General features: G+C 37.5%; 1 protein-coding gene across 1 annotated transcript in view; it reads left to right on the plus strand.

Moving 5' to 3' along the window:
• The first annotated feature begins 13,762 nt into the window (after nucleotides 1–13,762).
• The window catches only part of CELF1 (CUGBP Elav-like family member 1), a 45,621-nt gene continuing 32,143 nt past the window's right edge, over nucleotides 13,763–27,240 (plus strand). Inside the window, exon 1 of the mRNA XM_082484795.1 lies at nucleotides 13,763–13,799. The gene's annotated coding sequence lies outside the window, so the exon portion shown is untranslated. The remainder of the gene's footprint in view (nucleotides 13,800–27,240) is intronic.

Raw genomic sequence — 27,240 nt, forward strand, 5'->3', positions numbered from 1 at the left:
AATCAAAGCAGAGTAAAATACTTGAGGGTTTATTAGAATGGGAGTAGTAAATTGAAAAATGTTATCCAGACCCTCTAATGGGTATTCCTCTTGAAGTATCACAACGCAGCATCTTGAGTGGTGATCCTGTTACAAGATTTCTCGAGGCAAGAGAGATTATCTTGATTGGAAAAAAGTAACCAGTAGTTTTATTGGCCTTCCTCCTGTCATTAGAGGTGCTTGTGTTATATGAAAAAATGCAAGATACCACCTTTTCTGCTGTTGCTGTCTACACCTAGTTTAGATTATCCTGCCAAGACACTTTGTGTTTGGGGCATAACAGTGAAAAGAGAGAGCTTTAGCATTCACATTTTCAAGAGGAGGTTTCCCAAACATCAACTGAACATCATCACGTTTGCACCTGATGCGAGATTCAAACATGTAAAGCTGAAACATGTATTTGGTCAAAGCAGGAAATTTTGATAGAGCAAGGAAGAAAATGCAAACTGCTTTAAAGCTTCAGTACAAATTAGTCTGCAAATGCTTTGCTGTAGGGTTGAATAGCTCACAAGTCTGAACTGTGATAGCCAGAGCAGGCTTATTTGTTTGACAGTAATACAGTAGGGCACAGTCATAGTCCCAGGTAAAGGGAGTCTTCTTTCTGACATCTTGAGTAGCATAAAACTTTCAGCCATCTTAGCTCTGTGCATTTTAAAAGAAAAAGCATTGTTGGTAACTGAATTCAGGATGAACAGTGAGCAACTAGATAGCTGAACAGAAGTCTTCAGTAGTTTTCAACTCTTAGCAAAGAATTTCAGCTTAGGTGATACCGTTTGTGGCACAGGTATGTGTGAAAGCTTTATGCCAGAAGTGGAATCATCATCTGTAAGATGTCTTCTCTGTCCCGTGTATGCATATTGCCCTTCTGTTTTCAGTATTCTCAGTATATCGTGATCTGGTTTTTTTGTTTTGTTTTTAGAAAAGATATACTGGTTTATTGGCTGCTCTGTTAGAGGCAGAGTACTCATGGCAAACTGACAAACTGCGAGTTTTGGTAACGAGTCTGTACTGTTTTAGAATAGATTTATGTGTAGATTTAATGGCTTGGCTTGAGATGGTAAAGCTTCAGGTAGACTAAGATTATATAAACTGGGTTTACGATCTGTGTGCTATATTCGCATGGGTTTGACTAAATTACTTGTAAATATAACTTGGAATAACTGGCTTAGATATTGCTGAAATTCATGCAAATGAGCAGGCACTTTGGATTCTTTGTCCTTTTCAGCAGCACACCTCAAGGAGATCTTGAATGAGTGTGTGGATAAGAGGATGAGTGTTTGATTATCCAGAGTCACGCTGGTATAGTATCTGGCAGGCTTTCCTTTGCAGACAGTGTTGTTTGTTTGTTTGTTTGTTTTTTTATGGTTGCATGTTGTGGGTTCTCTCAGAACTGAATTCTCTCCTGATTCTCATAAGAACTCAGGTGAAGTTCTGTGATGTCTTACATTGTTTTTACTTTAGACTAATTAGAGTTTTTCAGACCTTGGATTTTTTTTTTCACCGCCATCAAAATTGTTCGTTCTGGTAGCTTTCACTTCTATCTGGAGGCTGTTTTGTAGTGCAACTTTCACAAAAATAACATATTTCTTATCCACTACATTTCAGTGTTTCGCATGTCAAAATAAAACTATTGTTCTTCAAACATAGTTTCATTTAGAATTCAGGTTTTCACTGAGTCCATGAATATTCTGTGCTATTTTTGCCTCAAACTATGCAGTTCAAAAGATATTCCAACATATGCACGCAGTCCACAAATATTTCAGAATCTGTTGGAAAGGGAACATTCATGTCTGTTTTTTTCAAAGCAGAGGAGTTGGTTATTTATGAAACCTGTAATTCGAATGAAGTATTTAGTAGAAAATGTCCAAGTCTACATACAAAAATGATAGCATCTTTCTTAATTTACTATACGTAGAGATTTGCAGGATGGACACCAGGCATCTTAATATCTCTGCAAAATCTTACAAGATAGAGCTTTGATAAATGATTCTTCAAAAGGCAATGAAATACTGGTCTTTCAGGAAGAGGGAATATATTTTAAATGTCATATCTAGCTCTTGCATTTCCTGTAGGCACAACACAGTATAAAAGTAATTCCTCACTCATTTATAGTCTTAGATTCTGAAGCAGAGCACAATCTCAAAATCTTTTTTGCCAGCTTGCCTGACCCTCCTTGTTATTTGCCTTCCAAAAATTCCTGGTTTCCTTTTAGACTTCTAAATTATAAAACGCATATTGATGACAAGTCAACTTTGTAAAGAATTGTATTTCTTCTGGGTTTTTTGACTTGCCTGTCATTGTGTTATGACTATGCAGTGTCTAGCTCAATCTATGAGTGAAACAGTAAAGATTCCTTGCACAGTTATAAGTAACATTAGAAGTGATATCACCATTGAAAATTATCAATATGCAAAATCTTTGGGGCAAAAAATAAGAGTTGTGTATTTACTTCTCGAAAGCAGTTTTGTCTGCTCCGAGGTCTGTGATCATACATGCTTGGTGACTTAGGAAAAGATAAGTGAGAATGTTCTGATATTTATGGAGTAAAGCCACCCATATTACATTTTGGATTGTGCATTCAGTGCCAGAATTTGATCACTATCAGAGACTGGCTGTAGGTGGAACTGTCTATATTTCACAGCGTGGAAGCTGCTATGATTCTGATTCTCTGAGGCTGAATTTTCTTCACAATTTCTTTGAGTTTTTTTCATTTAATTCAAAACTAAGCTTAATAGGCACTTCATGACTGCTTTCAGGGAAGCAGAACTAGGACATGTTTTCTTGATCCTTTTTTGTGAGGAGAGTTAATCAGGATATGCTTAGGCATACACCTAATTCTGAGCATGCTGGTGTCTTCCTGAATTTGCAGAGAGCTTCAACCATTATCTCCGTCATGAGAAATTTGAAAAATATCGAGATTGTTGGTTTAAATACCACCACTTTTATAGCTACTTGTAAGTCACATTAACAGAACTACTGGACTAGTGCACTTGTCCTAGCTCTGAATTGGTTACTACATTCCTGATATAGCTGAAAGTTGTGACTTCCACTTATTTGCATGAGGGAACTTTCCTGGTAGCTACTGTAAGGTCACCACATAAATGTGGGATACACTAAGCATAAGAAATAGGCAGCAGCATAGAGTAATAAATCTCTTATGAAAAATTATGCTTTTGTATATAAATGAAACTGATTTCAAGTTTGCAGACTCTCATACCTGTGTACTAAAAAAAATCAGGGACTTGTACTAAAAAAAATCAGGGACTACGCCACTTTTTTATTTCTTTGAATACCTAGGGATTTGGGTTTTCAGTTAAGGTAATTTTGCTCTCTTTCTGTGCCAAAGCATGGGGGGGAGGTCAAGGGGGAGGAGAGGATGCTGCATAGAAGTGGATTTCTTCTGGTTTTAAGAATGCATAGAAAAAGGATTAGTTTGTGTTTTAACACCGGTAGAAGGACTACTGGGAAAGCAGACATGATATGGCAGGTCACCATAATAATTTGTATCAACCAATGGGAAAGGTCATGCTTACTGGTTTAGAAAAATACTTAAAAAGGGGGAAGAGTTTAAAAAGATTGCTGTAATTCAATTTGGGGTCGAGGGGGGGAAGGTCAGACCAAGAGCTTAGTATGTGGATGTGCGCATCCAAAAGCAACAAGGACCTGGCCAGTTCAGTAGTTCTTGAAATGCTGGTGGATGTGGGGATTCCCTGGAAGAGGGATTTTTGTCTTGTGTCTGAGTTGCTACCCAGGTTCTGTTGGATGTGAAGTGTTGGACATTTCTGCATTATTAAGGTGGGTGCAGGCAAAATGGACTTGGAACTCATTTCAAAACAGTAACTCCTTTAAGTTTGTACACTTCAATTCTTTTCTTCCCCTGCACAGTGTGACAGTGAATGAGGGCGTGCGTGTGTAAAGAGACCATTGCTAAGGCAAGTTCCTTTCAGAGACCATGTATGGGTAAAGCAGTTCAGCTGGTTCAGCTCTCTGCTCCTCCCTCTCGGAGAGCTGAGTAGAATCTCTTCTGCTGAAACGTATGTTCCACTTTCTGCTTTCTATATTTGTACAGCAGCAGTATGCTAGCTAACTAGCCGGTGTGGCTGGCCTTGTGTGCGTTCGGCACTTGCTGAGCAGAATTGAGAGCCAGGGCTTAGTCTCTGTCGTTACATCCATCTGTCTGTCTGTCTCTGCGTCTCTGGGGAGGACTGGCATTCCAAGTGAAAGGTGATCTGTTTGTGGATGTTTTCTGTTTGTTTTTTTGGTTTTTTTTTTTTTTTTTTGTAAAATGCAGTTTATACAAAGTGGGAGTCCAGGGACTGGGAGTGGAGGAGGGAAGGCAGTTGTCTTGCAGGGAGAGTACGTAGTGGGTGGCAGTTGCATCAGAAAGATACAGTTTTAACCTCCAAAAGAGCTGCTGTCTTCTGGGCTGAGGCTTTTAGTGTCCCTGCCTGCTTTGGGGAGTGATTAGCCAGGGCCTGTATCTTTCCATAAAAGGTATGTTGTCACTGTCTGCCATGAAGATTAATGAAAATTAGATCCTCTCCTAGAAGAACTGCGTGCTGTCTTTGCTTGTTATGGGCAAGGGGGATTAATGAGGAGCTAGACCCTGGCCAGCCTAGTTTGGAATTGGTGCTGAGGGATGGCGTTGTAGGAAATACCTTGTTAGGAAGAGCTGGAAACTTGTAGCTGGGACTTCCCTGGCTGTGTGTTTGCATAAACTTTGTATTAAGGCCCTGCACACATTGGGATGACTATTCACAATTGCTTTTCTTAAGTAGTAGATCAGGTGAACAAATGGGGCAGGAAGACTGTTGGCTGCTGACACTGTAGTAAACTGTTGATATGATGCTCTTCGAGTAGCAGAATGGTGCTCAAAATAGTGGCAGCAACTGGATCCACCCTTAACATTGGCAATACTTTTTTTTGACAGGGAGAAAGGGGGAAGTAGGTTATAGGGTACTTTTTCTGTCTTTTAGAAGATGCTGTCCACTTACAAATTCTGCTGCCTTTTGAGTATCTGTGCAAGTAGGCATTAGGCCTCTTGTTTCTGGAATTTGACCGAGGAAAACATTGTTTCACTTACGAAACAGAAGGCAGCACCTTGCTAAAATCGTTCCTGAGGACCATGTTCCATAAAGTCAGTCTGAATTATTTTTCTTTCCTACCACTGCAGTGTCTTCAGTGTATTCCTCCTGAGAAAGCTATGTGTATCTTGGATTTAGAAGAAGCAAATTTTGGAGGCAAACTGATAAATCTCAGCTGCTCGGCAATGTCTGAATCGCACTGTGTCTGCAGGCAGGGAGCTGTGATTGATACGTGACAGAGGGTCATCTCATTCTTTAACTCAAGCAACTTTGTTGTGTGGCTGTTTTCTGGTCATTCTTTGTTTAATGAGGACACACTGCAGTAGTTGTTACATCTTCATCTGGAAAACCTATGGAATTCATTGTAAATATGCAGCTTATGGGACATTAAGCTTGTTTTCTTCAGTGCCCTGATACGTTTCCCAATTCTTGCATCCTCTTAAAGCCCTCTGCCTGCCTTTCTTCTCACTTTTCCACTTCCTGACTCTCTAGTTGACATCCTTTCACTTATACTAGCCAGAGCGAAGTGGCAAAAACATAATCTAAACTGTTTGAGTTCACAATACCAATTAAAATCAAATCTTTGTACTGTTTGATGTCAGTGATTGAGGCTGTACAACTCCTCTACTTTAAAGTGTTTTCTGGTAGCATACTTAATTTTTGCTTATAGTCCTGTAGGAGGAATACGATTAGGCAGTTTCAAAGGCCTCTTGGAAGTACACTATTGCACATTAAAAAATATTGTTTGTCCATTCTGGGAAAGATGTTGTGATAAATTAGTAGAACACTGAAGAAATACGTGTTCACCAAGTGCATTGAGTAGATGAAACATAAAGCCAGGCTGTAGAATTGTACGAGGGGATTTAAATCTTCCATTTTGTAAGAATCTTCCTAAAGGTGATATGTAAGAAAGTGACATTGCTCAGAGCTAAGCTAAGCTGTCAGTTGTGTTTCTTGGAAGGCAGGTGCTGTGAGCTACGTAATGTAAATTTGTCTTGCACCTATCACCCACTAGTGCAAAAAGGGCAACCTAGTGCTCTGCCTCTTCCCAGGAGTTCCAAGTGATTCATGTAGCAAAAAATAATGCTTTAGATGTGTAAGGATAGGAAATCATATTTGCCATATATGCTTTGAGTTTAAGGGAGAATACCCAGTAATCCATTCTAGATTGACTGCATTATTATCCTGTTTGCGAAAAAGGTTTCATCAAGGTTGGAGACAAGTGGGAAATTAACTTTTGTCTGACACCTCTGAAGGCCCTGAAATTCCACAGGAAAGGGTATTTTTTATTTCCTTCTTACCTTATAATTCTTTTTGTAAAGAATAAAATCAATTTTTTTTTTATTTAATGTCATAGTCCTGCAGTTGAATAATAAAGTTAGGTTAAGGGTGGACACATGGGAAGATTACGGGAATTTGGAATTAAGTCCAGTGTTCATCTGAAGTTAGTTAAACTTACAACTGCTGTTGAAAAGCAATTATATGAATTAAACTGTGGGAAAAATAAGTGAAAAGTGAAAGTTGAAAAATATTTACTTGTGATTTTAGAAAGCTGAATTATATAGTTTAGTCAAGGGTAGGGAGTGACATGTCTTTAAATTTGCAGGCAGTTCACTGACAAAGAATTGGGACAGTAAAGGTGATTATATGTAAGAACATGCATATGGTTCTTACAAATATAGTGTTTTCTTAATAGAAGTAGTGGAAGCCTCATTTATCACTTGAGGCCTTTAAAAAAAAATAATTCAGTAGAGAATTAATTATGTGAAATTCAGCATCTAAATCTGATGATGTAGTTCCATGTGTAATTTGAATGAGCATATGCCAGTATTGCTCTGAAAGAGGCTTGTTCCTTCTTTCATGCATTTCTCCTTTCCTTTGTGCTGCCAAGAGCATCTGTGTGGTTGTGTAGTGAATTAAATCGGGGAGGATGTCTGGGTTAAAACTATTACTTTCCTGTTGTTGGTAGGCTAGATCACACCTGGATCATTTCCTTTCTCAGGCTTGTTATACAGAGGTGGGGATGGATAGCTAGTGAGGAAGGAGTTGTGCTCTATTATTTTGGCAAGAATGTCAGCTTAAACTGGATCTACAGTAGGAATATCTTGATCTATTTCTTTGTATTTCTGCCCCATGTCTATGTAATCTTTATGCAGTGCTTATATGCAGTCTTCTCTAGTAATATAAACCCAAAAAATGAAGTAAGAATTGGTTTTATGCTTTACCTGCTGTGGCACATATAGTTTTGTTCCAGCCAGGGAGGTACTAAATGTTGTCATAACATATTTCTTTATGAATGCAGTATTTGATACGTGCTGTGTTTGATGCTGCTGTAGAGAGAAACCTGCAGTTTGTTTGGGAAGAAATTGGTGAACTTTCCTGATGTGAGGACAGAGAGAAGATAATGTGCCACGTAGGCTGTTACATGGGAGGTTTTGATTAAGAAAGTGTAAGAATCTAGATATGAGGTATAGAAACCTCAAGAATTTGGGAAGATATATAAGAGGATTTTATGTCTATTTTGAGTCCTCATGCAGCCAAATCTGTATTTATAGCACTTGTTTCTGTCATAAAGTTTCTGGAGTCTCCTCCTGCTAGCAGTGGAAATCAGCTGATGTCATACTGTGCCTTCCAGGAAAAGTGAATGGAAAGAATTGATGGAGAAACGTGGAAGTGAAGAACGTCTGAAAATACATGCATAAAACTACAAGCAAGTGCAGAGTCTTTCTAGTTCTTGGCAAAGTGCACTGACATCTTGATCTTTCCCACCCCTTCTCCCCCCACCAAGCTAAAGTCTAAGATCAGTTGACAGATACAGTCTTGTACAGCAGGGAGGGTTTCTGAGGCCTTGGAAAGAGAGAGGAACAAGCAAAGCTGTCCTGGCACAAGTCAGAGAGCGTTAATCACTACAGGCGAGCGGCCTGGAGGGGGTGTTTCAGGGTCAAAACATGGGCCATGTGGGTAGTTTGTGGAGTAAAAGGCTGCTGATATCAGTACATAAGACATTCTATTAGTTGTCTTTAGATGTTCATAACTAAGAATGAGAGTTAGAATTCTTCAGACAAAGTTCATCTTAAATGTGGTGTTACATTTGCGAATGGTATTCAGACAAAAATAATGCTTCATAGTGATGCACGTGTTTATGCATTGATGTATTTTCAGTAGGTATTAGGTTGTAAATTAATGCAGAGTTTTTTTCTATATTATTTACAGCAGTTTTTAAGCTTCAGATACTATATAAAGGTATTGGGGGGGTAAATATTGCAAAAAAAGAAAGCATATACAAAAGAAAAATATATACAAATGACTGCAAAAGAAAGTATATACAAATACAAAGAAAGTATATACAAATGACTGCAAATGATGATAAATGAGAAACCTTCAGAGAGCTTGACTAGAAGCTTAGGAAGAACTTTCCAGTGAAATGGTTAGATTTTATTTCATTTGGGTTTTTGAACAAAAGTCAGGACATTCCTGAGTTAACGTTCCCACAGCAACGCCAGTGTTTGCCTCTGATGAAGAAAAAGAAATAGCACGAAATATTTTTTTAAAGCTTCAGCTCTACACACCCAGTATTAAATCTCTTGAAGTATTAATGAAATTTATTTGCTGTTGAAAGTTATTTGAATCAACGTTTGTTCCTTAAAATAGAGCATTGACTCCAGTTCTTTGCAGATGTAAATGAATGTAATTTGAGTCATATACACTTATTCTGCAAAGGATTTGACCACATGCCTATTGCAAAAAAAATAATAATAGAGCATATTTTCACTCTGGTTTGCAGGCGTGGCAGATTCTGCACGGTAGAGTTCATAGCAAGTATTTATCTAATATAAGCCAAGCAAGAGACACATACAAGCTTAAGGTAAATCAGTCTTTCTTAGTTGTGCTTCTTTGAAATAAAATAGAAATGTTTATACTTAAACATTTTGCAAATACAGAATTTGAAGCCTACTCAGAATTTTGTATCCAGTTCAATTCTGATCTTTCAAAATTGGGACACCTCAAAATTATTTTCTGCCTGAGTCTGGCAGTAGGTGCTGGAAATGGTCATATGCACTGTGTCCTCTCTTAGTATTTTAGGTTTGATAGTACAGAATATCGATTGCATTTGAGGATCTTTGTGGGGAGACTTGCAATACATCTTTCTTCTCTATTTAGATTTGAATTTATTCTTTTGTGCAAATCAAAAGAAAGTGTGTAAGTACCTTGATATCATTATAAAAGACTTATTTTAATGCAGAACTACGCATGCTGTGTCTGTCTAAACACTGCACAGGGTTGATTTTCTCATTGAGATTTTTTTTTATCTTGCCTTTAGTGGTAGGTAAATGAAAGTGTTAGTATTTGAATCTTGTGGCTGAGATGGATGAGGTTGTTAAAGTTCAGCTAGTGTTGTTGCTTTTAGAAGTAGGCTTAGTGATTAAACTGAGAATACTGTTTCTGTTCGCTACTACCCAAAAGAAGACATAAAACCCTGTGCTACATTTGATAGGTCTTCTTGTGGTGTGTACAGTATCTGTGAAGCAAAACATGAGTGTGTGTTTTCTGAATATTTTGGATCCTTATTTAAAAAGTAAATAAAATGTTGCATTGGTGTGTACCTTCTGTATTTGCAACTCTTGAAATATTTCTAGAGTCCCTTAATGCCGTAATCTGGAAGGATATAGCAAGCTTAAATCTTTTGTTGGTGACATTCTTTGGTTTTTATTAACAGACAAATGTTTTGTGGAAACTTTTTTTTTTTTTAAGTCGTTTACTAGGTTTTTAGCTGAGATGCAGCTGTAACAATGTGATGATACTCTGACTCGTGTTGAATACATTGTCACTAGTTTTCAAAATATCTTTTCACAAAGAAAACAAATATGATGACACTGTACAAATGGGAGCTCTTAGGACCATGTAGTGACTTGTCCAATGCTATTCAGTCCAATAGATAGTAATAGAACTCATGTCTCCTAAGTCCCAGACTCGTGTTTTCAACAGTAGACTGTAGGATTGTTTTTGCATTCTCGGAGTGTGTCTCTTGACACTTTCATTATGGGTTGTAAGACTAATGGATCAGTCTTGGGAATGTTTAAAATGCAGTTGCTGACTGGGCACAGAGCACACATTGCAGATGCAATCTGCATCCCAAATATTAAGTATTTAATGACGTTCTGGTTATAGTAACTTGAAGTGTGGCATTTAAAATGTTTTCCTCTCTTCTTTTGTCTTTATCTGCAGTGGTCCCAAAATGTGCACCTCTTTTATTCTTCATTTGGTTCTTCCTATTAGATCTTAAGTTGAACAAACTTACATTCTGATAGTCGAACCTACTGTCGTGAGTAATTCAGCTGGTCTGTTTACTAACTGCAGATTGTCTACGAACCTATATGCGCATTAGTACTTGTGCGGGCAACACTGAGAAAAATAGTATTTGACAGCTCTGCAAAAATAAAGTGAGCAGGTGCAGTGACTAGGAGCTGTTGCCTTGCGTTGAGCAAGTAGCTTCTGGTGCTGAGAGGTTTGGGTGGTGTAAAGATTACAGTAGAAGGGCATTTCTCAGATAAGAAAGTATAGCTGTTTCCTTGGTAAGGTTTTGGCACTATAGGAGTTTCTTATGGCTACCTCTGTCTTGCTGTCTCATAAGTAATGTTTACTAGAAAGTGGCACACTTACTGTGGGTTGTGACCTAAGCTGTACATTAATTGAAACTTCATCTGATTTGTGTAGGCCTCTCTATTCATAATCTGATTTATCTAGTGCACTTGCTTCTTCACTCTGATGCATTGTTATCTCCCTCTTGCACTTCCTCTAGAGAAATAGTTGTTTTTATATTCCCAGGTTTTTATTATTGGCCATATTGGTACTTAAAAGTGTGTAAATCTGCAGTGAGTCCAGACTGAATGTAGATTTTATGTGAGAGACAGTTGACGCCAGGATATATCTGAGGTTGAGCTATGTGGTCTATTTTACCTGTTAGCCTCTTTAATTGTCAATGGTAGTCTTGACATCCCATAAACATTAATTCCTGCAAAGTGTAATGAGAAATCAGAACTAACTGGTCTAGACAAGTGCTGACTCTGGCAGTAATTTCATTGATCAGAATCCATTAAATGATCCGGTGTTCTCTTACAGATGGTCCTGGTGCTGGTGAGACTGAAGTTTTGCCACTAAGTGTCAGAGCAGTATCATTAGATTTATTGGGCTGAGATCCATTATCTAGTGCTTAGTGGCTAGAGCCACTTGTTTTCATTACCAGCTGCAGTTCTATTTATATTATACTGCATACCAGAAGTTAAAACTGTTGCTTCATCAGTGTATTTTGTCACTCTTAAATCTGGCAGGGCTAAGTGTTAAATTTTCATTTTTTTACAGGTGGTGTCATAGTTTCTCCCAGCTTTGTACAGAAGCAGTTGGACATGACATCTGTACTCAGATGCAGCACTTCAGCCAGGGGGGCAACTTCAGGAAATGTCTTCGGTGCAAAAGCTGTGATGAGATGTCCCAATTTACACCTGTTAATTGTTTTGCTGTCCCCACTAAGAACATACAGTTTGTGCAAGAGCTTACTGCCATGTCAGTTAGTTACAGAAATCGATATGCTACACATTGCTAGCAGCATGCCAGCTGTATATACTGTGCTCTGACATATCCGAGTCCTGATTTCTTCTGAGAAGAAATACAGTTGTCAGATTCTTTGGCCTTTGGGCCAGGTTTGTCTGATGTGTAAACTTGGATGGAGTATTCAGTGTATTTGTATTCTGCATGCAATTAAATGAACCGTACTAAAGCAATTTTGTTTTGAGAAACATTTATGATTTAAGAGCATTCTCCCAGGCTTTCTACAGGTGGTTGTCAGATTTGCCGCTTGCTTTTTAAAGATTTTTTTTGTCTTGCATTTTGCCTTTGATTCAGTGAGGTATATATTTTTTCCCAAAGGTATCCAAGAATTATGGGTTCCTCTGGCTATGTTAGCTGTACTTCTGGTTCCTTTGAAGTTTTTAAATTTATTCTCTGGGCAGTTACATAGTTACATGTGTGAAGGGAAGAATTTATTTTTAACATTAAAAGTTGTTTACCAGTATATTCTTAAGCATTTACTAGATCAATGAGCTGTGTATTTCATTTTTTTTCTGAAAACTGATTATCACAGAAATACAACTTGGCATTTACAACAACTTCCATAAGGCTTAAGTGTCTGGCAAAGATTGGGTTTAAAAGGAAGAAAACAAAAATTTTGTTTTACATGATGTTTTGAAGCCAAGTCTGTTAGCAGGAACCCGAGACCATTTTTTTGGCCATAAACAAATACTCTTTAATTAAACTTCAAAAAAGCAAAGGAATGTGGGTGAGGTGGAAGGAGGTGTCCTCAGGTTACATATATGCCTGAGTCACTAATAGGAGCTTCATAATCCAGAATGTTCCCTGACCAATAGTCAGTTTTCAATAATATTCTAGAAAATATAAATTCATAATCTTGAAAATAGATGTTTCAGGTAACTTAGTTTTATTTCTCTGGATTCATGGATTGATTTTTATTGTTCTTAATTAGTATCACAAGTAAATTATTTTTTATTTGTGTTTAGGATTCTGTGTTCCTTTAGAGGGTATAATATTTTATTAAATCAATTTAATAAATTCCAAAGAAATCAGAACAATTGAAAATTACTACAAAATAAGGATTAAAAAAATCTCATGAGATCCTCTTCTGGAAAAGAGGGCAGGAATACATGTGATAAATATCCAAGTATATTGCAAGGTAGGTTAGAAGAGGATACGGATCACTTATCCACACTTCTCAAAGAATATAGAACAAAGGTTACGAAGGGGCCTGCAAAGCAGTGAAAATGTGGGAACTCAAAATAGCCTTGTATAATAACTCTTCTCCTTGCAGACGGATGCAGTTTTTGGGTTGGTAGCTATAGATAAGTAAAGAGATTTGGATTTTCTGTAACATACTGCTAGACTACTGTGAGTGTAGTTCTGCAAAATAACCTAGGAGGAAGCAGAGAAGAACTTATTTTTTTTTTTAACCCAAAGTTTGTATTTAAATATGTGCTAGCTTGTGTTGTGGGTCATTTACTGAATCTGCAAAAAGAGAACCCTGAATCAGAGTAGCATCCCCTACTTACGAGATGCTGGTACAGAAAGTCTGTGTGATTCCTGGTTGATGATTTGCTTAAGATGTAGAAATAACATTTTTTTCCTTGTGTTGTTAGTTCTTTGTGTTCCCTAGTTCAGACCTTTTTCATACATCTATAATATCTTGCTGTCAAAATAATGTAATATAGGAGTTTAGGATTGTGGGTACTGTTGTTTGGTAACTACTGTCATGAGAACCAAAACACGACAGGTAGGATAATTCCACTGAGCATTGTTAGGAAGCTACAAGACTTCTGTTTTCAGCCATGTTGTGTTCGCAGTCCCTCCTTTTGCACCACTTCATTTATTTTCTGTATTTTTAAAATGTGCAATGTCATTTTTGAATCTAACGACGGTTGTTACCACCTCCTGATGACTTCTGTTATTAGAAATATGCTTTACTTTCATGGTCCTCGGCGTTTTACAAGATGGACTTCACGTTGTAATGATTGTCATTATTTGATTTTACTCTGGAGTACTCAATGTCTGTTTTTTCCTTATCTTTTAGAGTGAAGACTGGAACAGCTAGAGGGAGGTGCATAGCTGCAGGTATGAACCAACTATAGTTTGTATCCTTCAGCTGTGATTTGGAGCTTCCTTTTAAAGGTTTAGGGAGAAGTTGTTTTTGCTGTCAATGATGAAAGCGGTCGTTTTCCACTGCAGTGAGCAGTAGACCTGAACCTTAAATTCTTTGTAGTTTCCTGCCTTTGTATTGTTAAAGGGGGGTGGGAGTGTTAACAACGAAGACCTGCAAGTACCAAGTCAATAGGCTTCTTTAGCTCCATCTGTAACTTAATAATTATAGAAACGTAACTACGAAGTAGAAGTGCACGTCTTCGGATTTGTTCTGGTCAAGAAATTATTATGAAATACTCCGTAGTGCATGAAACCCTAAAGGTGAATATTAGTGGAACAACTCCCTACGGGCTGAGACAAATTTGATTACGTGCAGCAGAACAGGAACATAGTTTAGTGTGAAAATGCTTGGAGCCAAATGCAAGGATCTTCTGGTGCAATTTTTTAATGCCTGAAGTCCAGCAAGGGTGTCGTTTCATGGCACAGCTGAGGCAAGTCCCTCTTCCTCTCTTACTCAGTTTCCAACTGAGTAGTCGTGTGTCCTTTGGTTATTCTTCGTTCTTGTGATAGTTTAACAGCACGGTAGACAACATCAACTTGACAACCCAATAAAAAGCTCTTTTGTGATTAAGTTGTTATTTCTCTGTTTTGGCAAGTTGGAATGATTTACTGTGTGGTCAGAAGATTACGAAAAGAATAGATCAGACTGTCTGTAACTGTGCACCTTAAGGGTTTCAGTTAACTTCTGAAGACAAATGATCTGTAACTGCTGTGTTAAGTGACACTATCATGCTCAAAGTGTGGTGATCGTTGCTCTTCTGATGAATCACCTTTGCTATGGCAGAAATATTTAAGGTGTGCTTCAGGCTGCAGACAACCAGGGAGAGTTGAGATTTGATATTGTCTTGAGGAAACACTTGTTTTCTACTATGGTCAGACATCTGCTACGTGTCATGTCTGTATCAGAAAGGAAATCAGATTTGTCTAAAGTGCAGGATATCCTGTCTGTCCATATGTTACTCATCAGGGTAGAAAGAGATAAAGTGGGATTAAGAAATCCAGGAACACCTTCATTTTCAAGTGATTTTTAGAGATTTGGTGGTTGACCTCTGTGTTTGGAAGTACGGGTTTGAGGGCATTTGTTTCCAAGCATTGTGGGTGTTGCTAAACACCCAACTTCTTTCCTAAATGACTGATGCTCTGTACTTTGCCCTTCCTGCTCCTTTGCTGCTCCATTAGGACCATACAGAAGATAGGAAAGGGAGAATGCTGGTCATTGTATTAGTGATTTTTGTCAGAACGGTTTGTATCTTTTGAGACAGACTAATCTGTGAGTAGACCTAGTTTTTCAAACTCGTGGGATTCTGCCAATTACAAAACACAGGTCCAGAATCAATAGATTTGGATTACTTAAATAACAAAATAATGAGGTTATTTAAATGGTGAAATAATCGTCAAGTTTATGGTTGCTGAAAATACGTCACAAAACAGAACAGTTCCATTTAGTGCAAGAATCCATAGTTTCTCGTCTGAAGAGAACATAAAGTTGAATTCATATGCCTTAATGTAAATGTAGAAAGGTGTCCAAATAAATGTAGAAAGGTGTCCAAATGAAAGAGGATTGAGTCTTTTCTTGAACATCTGATAATGGTATGTAAAATTGTTTGTATGCATCCGAGCATGAAAGGCCTCTTATGATGATTAACTCCATGGAGATATATCAGAGTAAAACTGATGGCATTCCACTTCTGATCTGGTACAGGGAATAAAATTGCAGAGGAGTCATCTTTGCTTTGAGTTAAGGAATCAATCAGGCTTTGAAATAGCACTTGGTATTGTTCCCCACTTTTCTGATAACTACTATCTTTAACCAGGCAAGTTTTCAATTAGAGAGTTTACTCTGAGACTCGGGATTGCTTCTTGTATTCAGAAATTTATATGCCATACTTTGCCAAAGCAGATTAAACAATTGTTCCTCTGTCAAATATTATTGTCTTAAAAGTGCCTTATGACTATTGACAGTTTCAAGACTGAGGAACTCCTGCTTTGGTAACTCTTGTCATATCCATGTTTGCCATGCTGATATTCTGCTGGAGGAAAAAAATGCCTTTGTACTGTTTAAGTGCCCTGTGAATAGAGAGCACTGTAGTGTTCGTATGGTTCTTACTGCCCTGCCCTGCCCTTCCTTTAGGGCGATCCTGTTGTTTTCCTGAAGGTAAGCCCTAATGAAAACTCTGTTAAGACAGATCTGTAGGCATGTTGATTGATGAAGAATAGCAACTTATCTGTTTTTATCTGAAAACATGTCTGTGTTCAAATAAAATTTCTGCAGATCTGGGTCCCTTCCAAAATGGAAGTCTTTGGCATGGAGATGAAAAAGGGCGTTAAAAGATTGTAGATTGGTCTACTTAGAAGGAACTTCAGTTTTTCTGCCATAAGAGAGAAATTAATTCTTCCTCAATACTTATAAGGCATTTGCAGTTTAAGAAAGTAGTTGTATATTTGTTTGGTTATAGATTTATTTGTTTGGAGGGACTGTTCTGGACTAGAGTAGTATTCTTCATTCTTTCTGGGCTTAACTATTCCTGAAGTTGAAACCTAGTATCGTATCTAATCTAATGGTTCTTTAGACCTTATTAAGGAGGAAATTTTTAGATAGGCATGGCTGTATTTTCTTAGCTGATTGGGAAAACTGAAGGACATATATCATACTGTTTCTCTTCTGACTCTAGAGGCTTGAAAATTTAGATATTTTTCAGAAATGTACTGTCTGACATTTTGATTACAATCCTGCATGTGTAGCTTAAAAGCTAGTGAAGCTTTGCAGATGGTTGCTTGTCCAAAATATGCAGTAGGAGTCTCAACTTCGATTAGAAGACAAGATAACAAAATAATAACTTCCTAAATGGATTACATTTCTTCTGTGCCAGAAGTGATGCTGCAGCTTCCCTTGTTGCATGTTAGTCTTTTCTACCCCACAGTCTATGTGGTAGCTTGAATTGTTTGCCTTTCCAGGGATACTACATCCCATTCATATCTCCTCCACTCTGCTCGTGGATAATACTGGAGCCATACCTTTGCAGCCTTGCTCCAAGAGCCAGAGGAACTCATGTTTTATCATGTTCTAAGTTGATGCACTACATAGAAGTTGTTGTTGCAGTGATTACTATTTTAACTGCATAGTGTGCTCCCCTGGAGCTGTCTGGACTGCGTTTAAACTCTCTTCATGTAACACGCAACAAAAAGCTTTCATTTGGATAAAATGAAATGAGAGAGAAATAGTGAATTTTTACTGTAATATAATACTAATTAATTTTCGTTTGTATCTGGTACTATCAGTAGAAACAATTTGAGATTAAAGGACTCCTCAAAACGACTTGCATGGCTGTTCTGATGGCTGCAAAGGACAATGAAACTTGAGACTTGTTGCTTTGTTTAGTCCAAAAGGTCTCTTGAAACTTAACAGGGGAAGAAAAAAAAGCCTCTATCATAATTCTAAAAGATTTTTAAACAGGTCTGATGGCTATTCTAAGACATTTCAGTAAGGAGAGGCTTTAAAATCATTTAACTAACAGGAACAAACTTCATATTATTAAGATTACATGTTACATTTCATAAGGAAAAAAAAAAAAGTAATTCTGACCAGTTCTTACTTTAAGGTTTTACTTTACACATGCACAAGGTACGTTGCTTGCAATAAATCTTAGTTAAAGACATTTTTGATTCACTGTAGTTGTCGTGTAGGGTAACAGAACAGTCTTCATATGTGGTATTGTCCTGGAATTTTATAACTGGTTCTGTAGTCTCCCCTGGGTCCAATATGCAACCACACAGCAATTTTGTGTGTAAATGTAGTTGCTTTGCCCATTGTAGTGCTTTGTGTCATGATTGGCTTGAAGACAAGCAGACTGTTCAGAGCGTTCCAGGACCCAGTGGATTTCCAGCCCCTAAACTGAAGAATAACTTCTGGCTCTGTTTCAGTGGCAGAAAACTAATGTGAAATGTATAGTTGATTCTTTAAAAGTTTCTCTAACAAATACTGCAGAGATGACAAAATGTTTGTTTCCAGTTCTACTTTTTGACTAAGTACAGAGCTGCAGATTCCTGTAATATAGGAAGATAGCAAAATACAGGCCTATTTGAAATGAGATTTCTAGGTCTTATACTTGTATTTACAAAATAAAAAAGTTGGAGAGCTAAAGTATTCTGTTCCATAGAATTGCTTGCAGGGCTGTTTCTTACACAAAAAGCTGAAATACTTGGAGGTAAACTGCTGGCCAATCTCTTTTTTGTTGTTGTTAAAAAAAAAAAAAAAAAAGAGAGATTTCTGTAAGCTCAGAGACAACATTTGGGGAGAGAAAGAGGGGGGGAAAAGGCAGTGTAAGTGGATCTGTACCTCTGCTTTCAGGGCATGACAGCTTGCAAGCATTAGTATTCTTATGCTCTTCTACTGAAGATTTAAGCGTTGAAGTGCAAGTGCGTTTTATCATCCATACTTTCTGTGTGTCTCATGGTCTGGTTTCAGTCAAGAAGCAAAAAAAAAAAAAAGAGGGTGGGGAGAAAACTCTCAAACCTTGCTGCTGCCTTAAATGTTCCATCCTGTCTCCTTTTAGTAGTTCTCTGTCCTTTCACAGGATAGAAATGCATGTCCTCGCTTCTTAGACTCTCATTTCCTGCCTTGTCTCCTGTGCTGTGTCATACTGCTGCCTTTATTTCCTCTTACTATTGTTGTGACCAAGCTGCTTTTCCTACTTTCTCAAGAATTTTTTTCTATCTACAGTGCCAAAGTGTCTACAGGTCTTTCAGATTTCTCTTAAGTACTTAAGATTTCCATAGTCTGTCTCTCACAAAATAGAAGCATTGTTGTGTTCTAGCCCTGTGATGATAAAAACTCAAAATGCTTCCCAAACTATGTCTGCTGGAATGTTGGTAGATATTTGAAAAAAAGTAATAGATTTTAACTGAAATTCTTTTGCATGCCTTCTTGTAGAGCTTAAGTGGTACCTGAAATGTACACTTCACATCTATTTACAAAAACCCTACAGATAAGGATAAAACTGTAAAAGATTTAATCCTTTTGTTATTGTTGTTTTTAATGTTTATATGTCTTCATAGAATGAGGGGAAGAAACCTATACGCTTCTGCTTTAAAAGCAATTGCCCTGGGGTTCATACATCAATGCTTCTTCCTCATATCAATTATTAATTGTAAAATGTCTTGCAAAGAGGGGTAAACATGTGATGATTACTCCTTGTCTAGGATTTGCCAAAATTAATTATTTGAGGGGGCCTGCATTAATGCTTGCTGTTATCTTTTCTACAAGCACAGATGCTTTAATAGGTTGTCATGCATTAATTGCTCCAAATTCACGATTTGGTCTTTTGGCAATTTGTTCATTTCCTATTTGCTTTATGTCTGGTATCAGTCATACAGTGTCTTCTCAGCCAGGCCTTTGCTGTCCTCTTTGCATCACAGTAAGTTTTACTGTGTTGTGGTTTTGGGGGTTTTGTTGGGTTTTGTTTTGTTTTGTTTTTTTTTTTTAATTCACTACAACTATTGAGAAATAGCTGATAGTGCTGATTTTTGTCTCCTTTTCCGCTCCCTTAGTCTGAAGGAAATGAGGAAATGTGCAAGATAAAGAAAATTTAGCAGGAAAGCCAGAAATTTAATATACATTTCAGATCACTATTGTGAAGGTCACAATTGGGAACTTTAATTACAAAATTGAAGTCTAAAGCTGGCAAAAGAAAATGTCTTACAGTATAAAGGAAAGACAACAATCCAGGTCCCTCTCTTGTTACAATTCTAGGAAGATTAATGGAAGTGTTTCATGTATTATTTGGGAACAGGTATAAGGAGGAGATAATTAAACACCAAAGAGAAGATGGAGTTTCTAAGGAAATACTTTAATTTGAAGATTTTACTTACATAGACATCTTTATTTATTTCACTGTGCTAATGTAGTAGACTATTATCTTGATGCTGTACAAGTATTCTCCCTGAAAACAGGGTGGGCAGATACTGGCTGCCTTTGGAAAAATCCAGGTAAATTCTAACCAAAGTTAGCTGTCACTCTGTAAATTACAGTATTGCAAACTGTGATATTTGAAGTTCTTTGGAGTTTCTGCCTTTGTGTAAAAAAAAAAAAAAAAAAAAAAAAAAAAAAAAATACAGATTCTGGAAATAATAGTTGTGATATACTTCAAAATAATGAAAAATATTTGAACAATCTCAAACCAGTGAGCTTTGGATACTATCAGCTTGCTTATTTCTCATTGCCATAGGGTAATGAGAAATTTTTATGGTCAGAGATAGGTGTTTGAGGTCTGTTCCATTTCTTCCTCTTTTTGGTAATGCCTTTGCAAGCCTTTGTAGTATCATCACTGAAGTCGCAGACACAGGTGCAGCGGGTCAAGCACTGGGTTAGCAGCCTCGTGCTGCTGTGTTAGCTGACAGCTATGCATTAAGAAAGTAAAACTCAGGATAGCATCGTGCAGCTGTTCTGCCCTAGAGAAGCAGATCATTGTCTGCAGAGCTGTGGGCCGTTTGCATTGCAGAATTTGATACCCACGGCCCTGTCAGTATATTCACAGCACACTTACATGTCCCCTTTCAGGCAAGCAGTTGAAGAGGCAATGTGTCAGAGGGAGTTGAGAAGAGAATTTAAGAAGTTTGGAGGCCACTGCCTTAAACTTTGTAAACTTCCTTCATCTGCTATAAGAGGGTCTTAAGACTGATAATTCAACTTCTGAGTTCTTGTTAGACGTCCTGGTACTAGCAGTTATTGGCTAGGACCTAGTTGCAGGGTTTTTTGGCTTCTCGGATTTTAACAGATGTTGTAACCTGTTTCCTGGTAGATAAGCGCTCATATTGCAGAACTACTGTCTGCCATTTGGTGTAAGTTCTTCTCAGGAGGGAGCCAGTTATCGAGTATACCACTGCCTGAGTTTGTTCATCAGTTATATAATGGCATATTGAAAGCAATTGCAAGGCATTTTAAAAAGACGGGAAAGTGTATATACAGGTTATTGTCTGTGCTGTAACATTTCCTGAAGTCCAGAGGTGTGTTTTTTGGGGGTTTGGAGTTTCTTGTTGTGTAGTTTTGGAGGGGATAGGGGGGTTGGGGGTGGATTTGGTGTTACTTACTAAGCAATTGAATATAGTGCTGATAATAGCTGAGCATTTTTAATTATCATTTTCCTAGTATGTGTATAGTTCAGTTCTTGAGTAGTTTTGACAGGACAACTCTTCTTTTTTTCCATAGTACTTTTTGTTTTGTCCCAATGCACATGCATAGGCATACTCATGCTCTTTGGCATGTTCCAGACCTATCTTTGCCATTCACAAAGGCTAATCTATAGTATTTGTTTTCACCACAAAACTGACTCTGGTCTCTCAGCCTTCCTGTTTTAAACTCAGGAGAACCTAACCTGTTGTGGTTTGTCTGGTAGCCTCTGATGGGTCTCTTCCAAGTACTTGTCCAGGCTGTTCTTATACTCACGTAAGTTTATTGCACCTACACTATCCCGTCAACAACAAGTTCCAAAAATCTACTACCCTTTGTATGAAATACCATCTCTTTTCCTCCTCAGAGGAGGAACGCTGTTGTATCAGTCATTAGGGTTTTCCTTTCGTAGCTGTCATTTGAAAAGTTTGGAGATACTAACAGCTTAAGAAGATAATAGCCATACACAACCTATTACAGTTGATCTGTGCATTCAGTTCATTGCTTGTTGTCTGAAATAAAAGCAAGAGGGACATCTAGACTGGCTAGACAAATATATGTGTGGTAGTCAAAGCAGAACTGTTTGGCATCATGTTGGTATGTGGATAATACTGTAGACACAAGTCTTCCGTACTTGTTTTTGCTGTTACGTTAAGGTCCAAGATGTTTCTATCGGAGCATTAGCTGATTTCTGGACTTTACTGTTTGTACTTCCAGAAAAATGACGGCTTAAAGTTACTAGCCTGTCTAAAGACCTGGTGTTCTAGACTGCTTTGGTGCCCTTTGAAGTGCCTTTGCACGAATGCATGCAGCATGGGGAACAAACAGGAGGAACTGGATGTCTTTGTGCAGTCTGTGCTCTAATCTAGAAGTATTTTGATTAATAGAAAAATAGATATCTGCTACAGAGAGGTCAGTCGGATTTTTATTGGCCTGTTTTTAAAGGAAACAATGCATAAGCCTTATACTGTCATTCTTTCCTGAAAAGCTTTGAATCCACCGTTCATATTCAAATAAATTTGTCAGAGCAGTAGATGTCTCAAGGCATTAAGTTCCTAATCATTTAGCAATAAGTGAGGGGGAGGTCAAAACAGAACATTCAGCTCTTGTCTTTTGCCCATCAGTGTGCAAGTAGCTCTGAACTAGTCTGGCTGTTGACTATGTTCTGCAGAGCTAAACAGGTAAAAGTCACTAAAGGATCTTGACACTGATTGGATTTATTGTAAGGAGGTAAGACACATCCATAGGAACAGCTTTTTTTAGTTCTGCTTTTGGTATGTATTGGCATACTTGTGTTTAGGGTTACCTCTCTAGTATAGGTTTATTGAATAGCAAACAGTATTCTCAGTTCTCTGTGTCCTAGGAAAGCATCACTGCATCCTGGTTTGCCTGTGTGACATCTGGAGGTTTAGGAGCTAAGGGAAGTTGTTTGGATTTTTGCATCAGGTTGATACAGAGCTGGGAACAAAGCTGCCTTTTCTACCACAGCTTGAAATTCCTTGGTGCCTCTCTGAAACAGCATGTTCAAGCAACAGGTCTTTTCTGACCAGCTTTGTTCAGAACCCTTTTGTACAGGGGTTATTTACACAAGTATATAACTTTATATACTGTTTTGCCACCTCATAATTGTGATCTCAGTTGTCACAGAGTAGCAGTAACTTTTGTGGTTTTAATCCAAACAATTTCTTCCATATCTATTTTCACATGAAGATTTTGCACTGGATGTGTCAATTTAGAAAAGTAAAAAGTTGTGACTAGGGAACTTGAGAACTGCCACACTGGACACAGTCTAGGTTGTGGTTTCCTTCTGATAATGCCTCGTACTATGTACATTAGACAAAAGGGTCTAAAAGCTTAATAATTATTAATTAGTCTGTGTTTAAAGATGAGGTTACTTAGTTGTTCCTTCCTAATGTTATCTTGAAGGTGGTAGTTCTTATGTGCTGTATTTTTATGCAGATAGCGCATGGATTATCTGTTCAAAAAAACCTGTTGGGATTTATATATGTGTGCAGTAAATAGAAGCTGAAAAATATATCCCTGCAAGCATCCACTTATGCCCAAACCCTGTCAAGCTTTTGACAGGATTACAAAAGTCACCACCAATAAATATTTATTTTATCTTTTCATTTATTAAGAAGTGTGCCCTCTTACCAGTTTCAAATTTGCCTTTGCCAGTCTTCTGCTTTACTTGTATGACCATAGGAAACTACAGCTGCTTTGTGAATTGTGTGACAGTAGATTCTGTTTCAAGTAAATGTTGCATAGCAGTAAGAAGGCAGGAATAGCAGTAGAACTTTCAAAAGAAGCATATGAATTTGAGGAAGCCTATAGACAATTTAAAAGAAAACGTACCTGTTATGTGTTTCTTGTCTATTTTTTTATAAGCTCCACTGTTTAGAATTCATTAGAATAACAAATTTGTTCACTTGAGTGCAAATTTTTATCTCCTTTTCTAGAAAAATAACTTAATTCTCTCATTTTAGAAAATAGGTTTTATAAAATTGATTTTGAACCATTTGTCTATCAAATATTACTATCAAATAAAAGGGTAAGTTTAATTGCCATTTTATTTTTCCCTTTCTAAGAGTGCTTAGGCAGAGAAAACATCATCTTGTAAGCCAGAGGGATAGGTGACTTGCTGCTTCAACTGCTGTCAGAGAGCTGGGAATCCTGGGGATTTTTCAGTCAGACAGAAGTTCAGAATTCATTCCTTTTGAGTTTTCACAGAATTAATTGGAGTAGAAGCTACAGGTAAGCACGACTTCATTCACAAGCTAGAGAATTAGGACAAGAATGTATTGATTCACTTCAAACTTTTTTTCCTCAGAAATATTTTGAGGAAGGGGAGAGAAGAAAAGCTTATTATGAGCTATTTTTAGAATATAATTTACTGACCTAATTTGTGAAAATCCACCTAGGTCTGGAGAGTATGGAGGAATTAAATAGATAAATACATAAGAGAGCACCATGAAACTCTTCTATTTCTGAGATAAAAGCAATTGTCATCCCCTCTTATCCTTTTTCTCCACTTGGGATATTCTACAAAAATTGCATATACACAAGAATGTTTTTCAGTTAATTTAATCTGAATTGTAGGCAGACCAAAACTTCATGTATTTTGATGGTAAATTCAACATTCTGAATGTGTCAGATTTGTGTACCCACAGTGCATAACTGTCATAGAGATTGGCAGAGGAAGATACTACAGTTTTGGCAACTAGGTAAGGGGCTTTTTGTGTCCAGCGAGGCATGGGAAGACAGTTCAGATTTCAACGTAGGCAGAAAACATTCTGGCTGCATGCTTACATGATCAACAATGAAACAACAAAATATTGACAAGTAGTTACTGTATTTTGATGCCTGTAACCTAGGGGTTATCCGTTGAAAAACAAAACGGCAATTCAGCAACACTGTAGGGATCTGGATATGGGCAGATAATACAAGGGGAAGTTTATTCTAGGGCCTGTCTCCTTCAGAGCTTCACAGTGTCTGATTTCCCCATAGCCTGCATCCTTTCCCATAGTTCACTCTCACTATCCCAGTAGTCCCTCAGCTTCAGATTTGTATATGTTGTCTGAGGTTCAGACTGTATAAAATAAAAGATGGTATTATCTTGAGCTTTCAGACTTAATTGCTCATTGAAATGAACAAGGCTTTCTTAGGAAACAAAATATGACCCAGGTTTTTTGTTTTGTGGAGTGGATTTGTTTGGTTTGGTGTTTGTGGGTTTGGTTGTGTGTTGGTTTTTTTTTTTTGTTTTTTTTTTTAGGTTTTTTACCCCAGGATGTGATGTAATTCTGTAAACTTAAAAATGAAAGCAACACCTTTAGCATTTATATTCTGCAATCTCGGAGGAGCATACATAGCGATATATTCTGTAGCATAATCTAGGGCTTCAGTGTTTTTAATGTTCGTATTGTCAGATTAGCACCATATTTAAATGTGTAGCTACAGTCCATAGAGCTTGGAATTTCAGACATTGTTTCTATTATCCTTTGAATAGAAACAGTCAAAGAATGGATCTGGAAGCCAGCAGGAATTTGACATCTGAGCAAAAATTAAGTGTGTTTAGCTCTCTTATTTTTATTTCTTTCTTTGTGAGCCATGGCTAGGAAGACTTTTGTGTTTTTTTTTTTATAATTCCAAAGAAACACTGCATCCTCATTTAATTCTTATTATTTCTGTGCAGTAGTGAAACACCATCTTTTTCCACTTTTCTGATATTTTCTCAAGTAAAGTCCGTTAAGTCTTTTAGTTTCACTAGCTTGATGCCTTCAACTAAATAATTTTAGAACAAGCCTGTTTGTACACCAGTGTTTTGTCACTGAAATTGCCATCATTGCTGCAGAAGTATGGTACTCTGAGACAGTGAGTCTTGGCTAACATACCTTCAGATATTTATTCACCATTCTAGTATTGATTCTTTCTTTCCCCCAAATTGCGCATAACAGCATATGAAATATTTCTCTTCATTAAATGAAGTGAGCATATCACAGGAGAAATTAGAGTAAGTATAACAAGAACTAAAAATTAATATGTAGCAGAATAGTTGCACGAAACTACTGTTTTAATTATAAAGCCAGTAGGCTGAATTTGACATGGAGTATAACAGTATGACAATGCCTGTAACTTGTTGCAGTTCTGTCTTAATGGAACAAGCAGGTATGACTTTCGTTTTGAGGAACGGAGATGAGGGAAAGGGTGGATGTAGGATCAAATCATAATGACTTAACGATTTTCTTCAGTAAACTAATCAATCTCAGTAACCTTTTTAACACCCATTTTCTAGAGTATCTGTTGCCAGCATCATCTTTCATTGGACCTACAGTAAGCATGGCTGCTGAGGTATTTTATTGGCCACTTAAAAAAAGCTAGATGACTGGAAGACCAGAAGGAATGAATTCTGGTCTTCATAGGTAAGAGACACCAGAATGTACACTGTTGGTTTATAGATTTATGTGAAAAGTGGCAAGAACCCCACCGCATCTTCTGCTGTTCTAATCACATAAATCTGAAGTGTTTCTCTCTGTGGGCTCATTTTAGTGAAATCCATAAAGTGGGCTCCTGGCTCAATTTAATATTCAAATATGATGCTTGACACAACACGGCATTTTTCAAGTTGGGAAGCCTGTAGGATGTGTCTGAAGGTAGATATGAACACTTTACTGGAAGCTAAGAAATTGACCTGTGCTCCCTAGTGTCTATTTGCATGCTCTTAGCAGGTAGCTTCCACCTCTTTCATTAAAGAATAAGCTGCTTGCATTTACCACATAGTAAGGATACACATGAAGTAGTTACTGTAGAATATCTGATGTGTGCTAAATTCATGTCCTCTCTTATTTTGCAGTAACATGCATATCTCTTTGTATTCTGAGGCCTAACTCCTTTTAATAACCTTTTAATTAACTTCACTGTAGGCAGATCGGAAATGTTATTTTTGTTCAGAGGTTGGAAATGGTTATTTATGAAAAAATAATTGACATGCTGTAACTGTGCAAGGATAAAGCAAGCTGTATATACTGGCCCATCTAAATAACTGCAAGTACATGTTGCAGTCATTGACAGACAAGAAAGAAGTGATTGCAGCTCCCCCAGCATGCATTTCTTGACGCTCTGAGAGTTTATTTTGTGGTTATATCAACCACATACATAAGGCTTAACTGGATTCATGTTGGACTTGAATTCACCATCCTTCCTGGAGTGCTTGGACACACCCAGCTGCATCTGCAGCACTCACTCTCTGCAATCAAATATTTCTTCATCTCCCAATGCATACAGTATTACCCAAACTAATGGGGAGATAATCTGGATATTGGAGATTTAACAAGAGGTCTGTATTGTGTGTGTGTATAAATACATATAAACGCACCTCACATATTAATATACCTCACAGTTCCTTGATCAACATGTTATTCCTGTTTTAATGATGAAGCAGCTGAGGTGTTCTGATCAGTGTTTTCAGAGATTATAAACCAGTTTTCAACAAATCGCTGTGGTTTTCCCATTCTTTATCATCTATAGGCTATGTATATCTCTGGATTTATAGATGCATGATGAGCAAAGCGTTGTTTCCAGAACAGTGGATGTTTTGCTCCTATAAAAGGAGTAGGTTTTGATGTTCTGCAGTAATTAAGGAATTTTTGAGTAATCAAATCTTCATAGCTTTGATTAGTTAGAAGAGTGTCA

The sequence above is a fragment of the Vanellus vanellus genome (genome assembly GCF_965231255.1).
Source record: "Vanellus vanellus genome assembly, chromosome: 6".
In the NCBI taxonomy this organism is placed as follows: Eukaryota; Metazoa; Chordata; class Aves; order Charadriiformes; family Charadriidae; genus Vanellus; species Vanellus vanellus.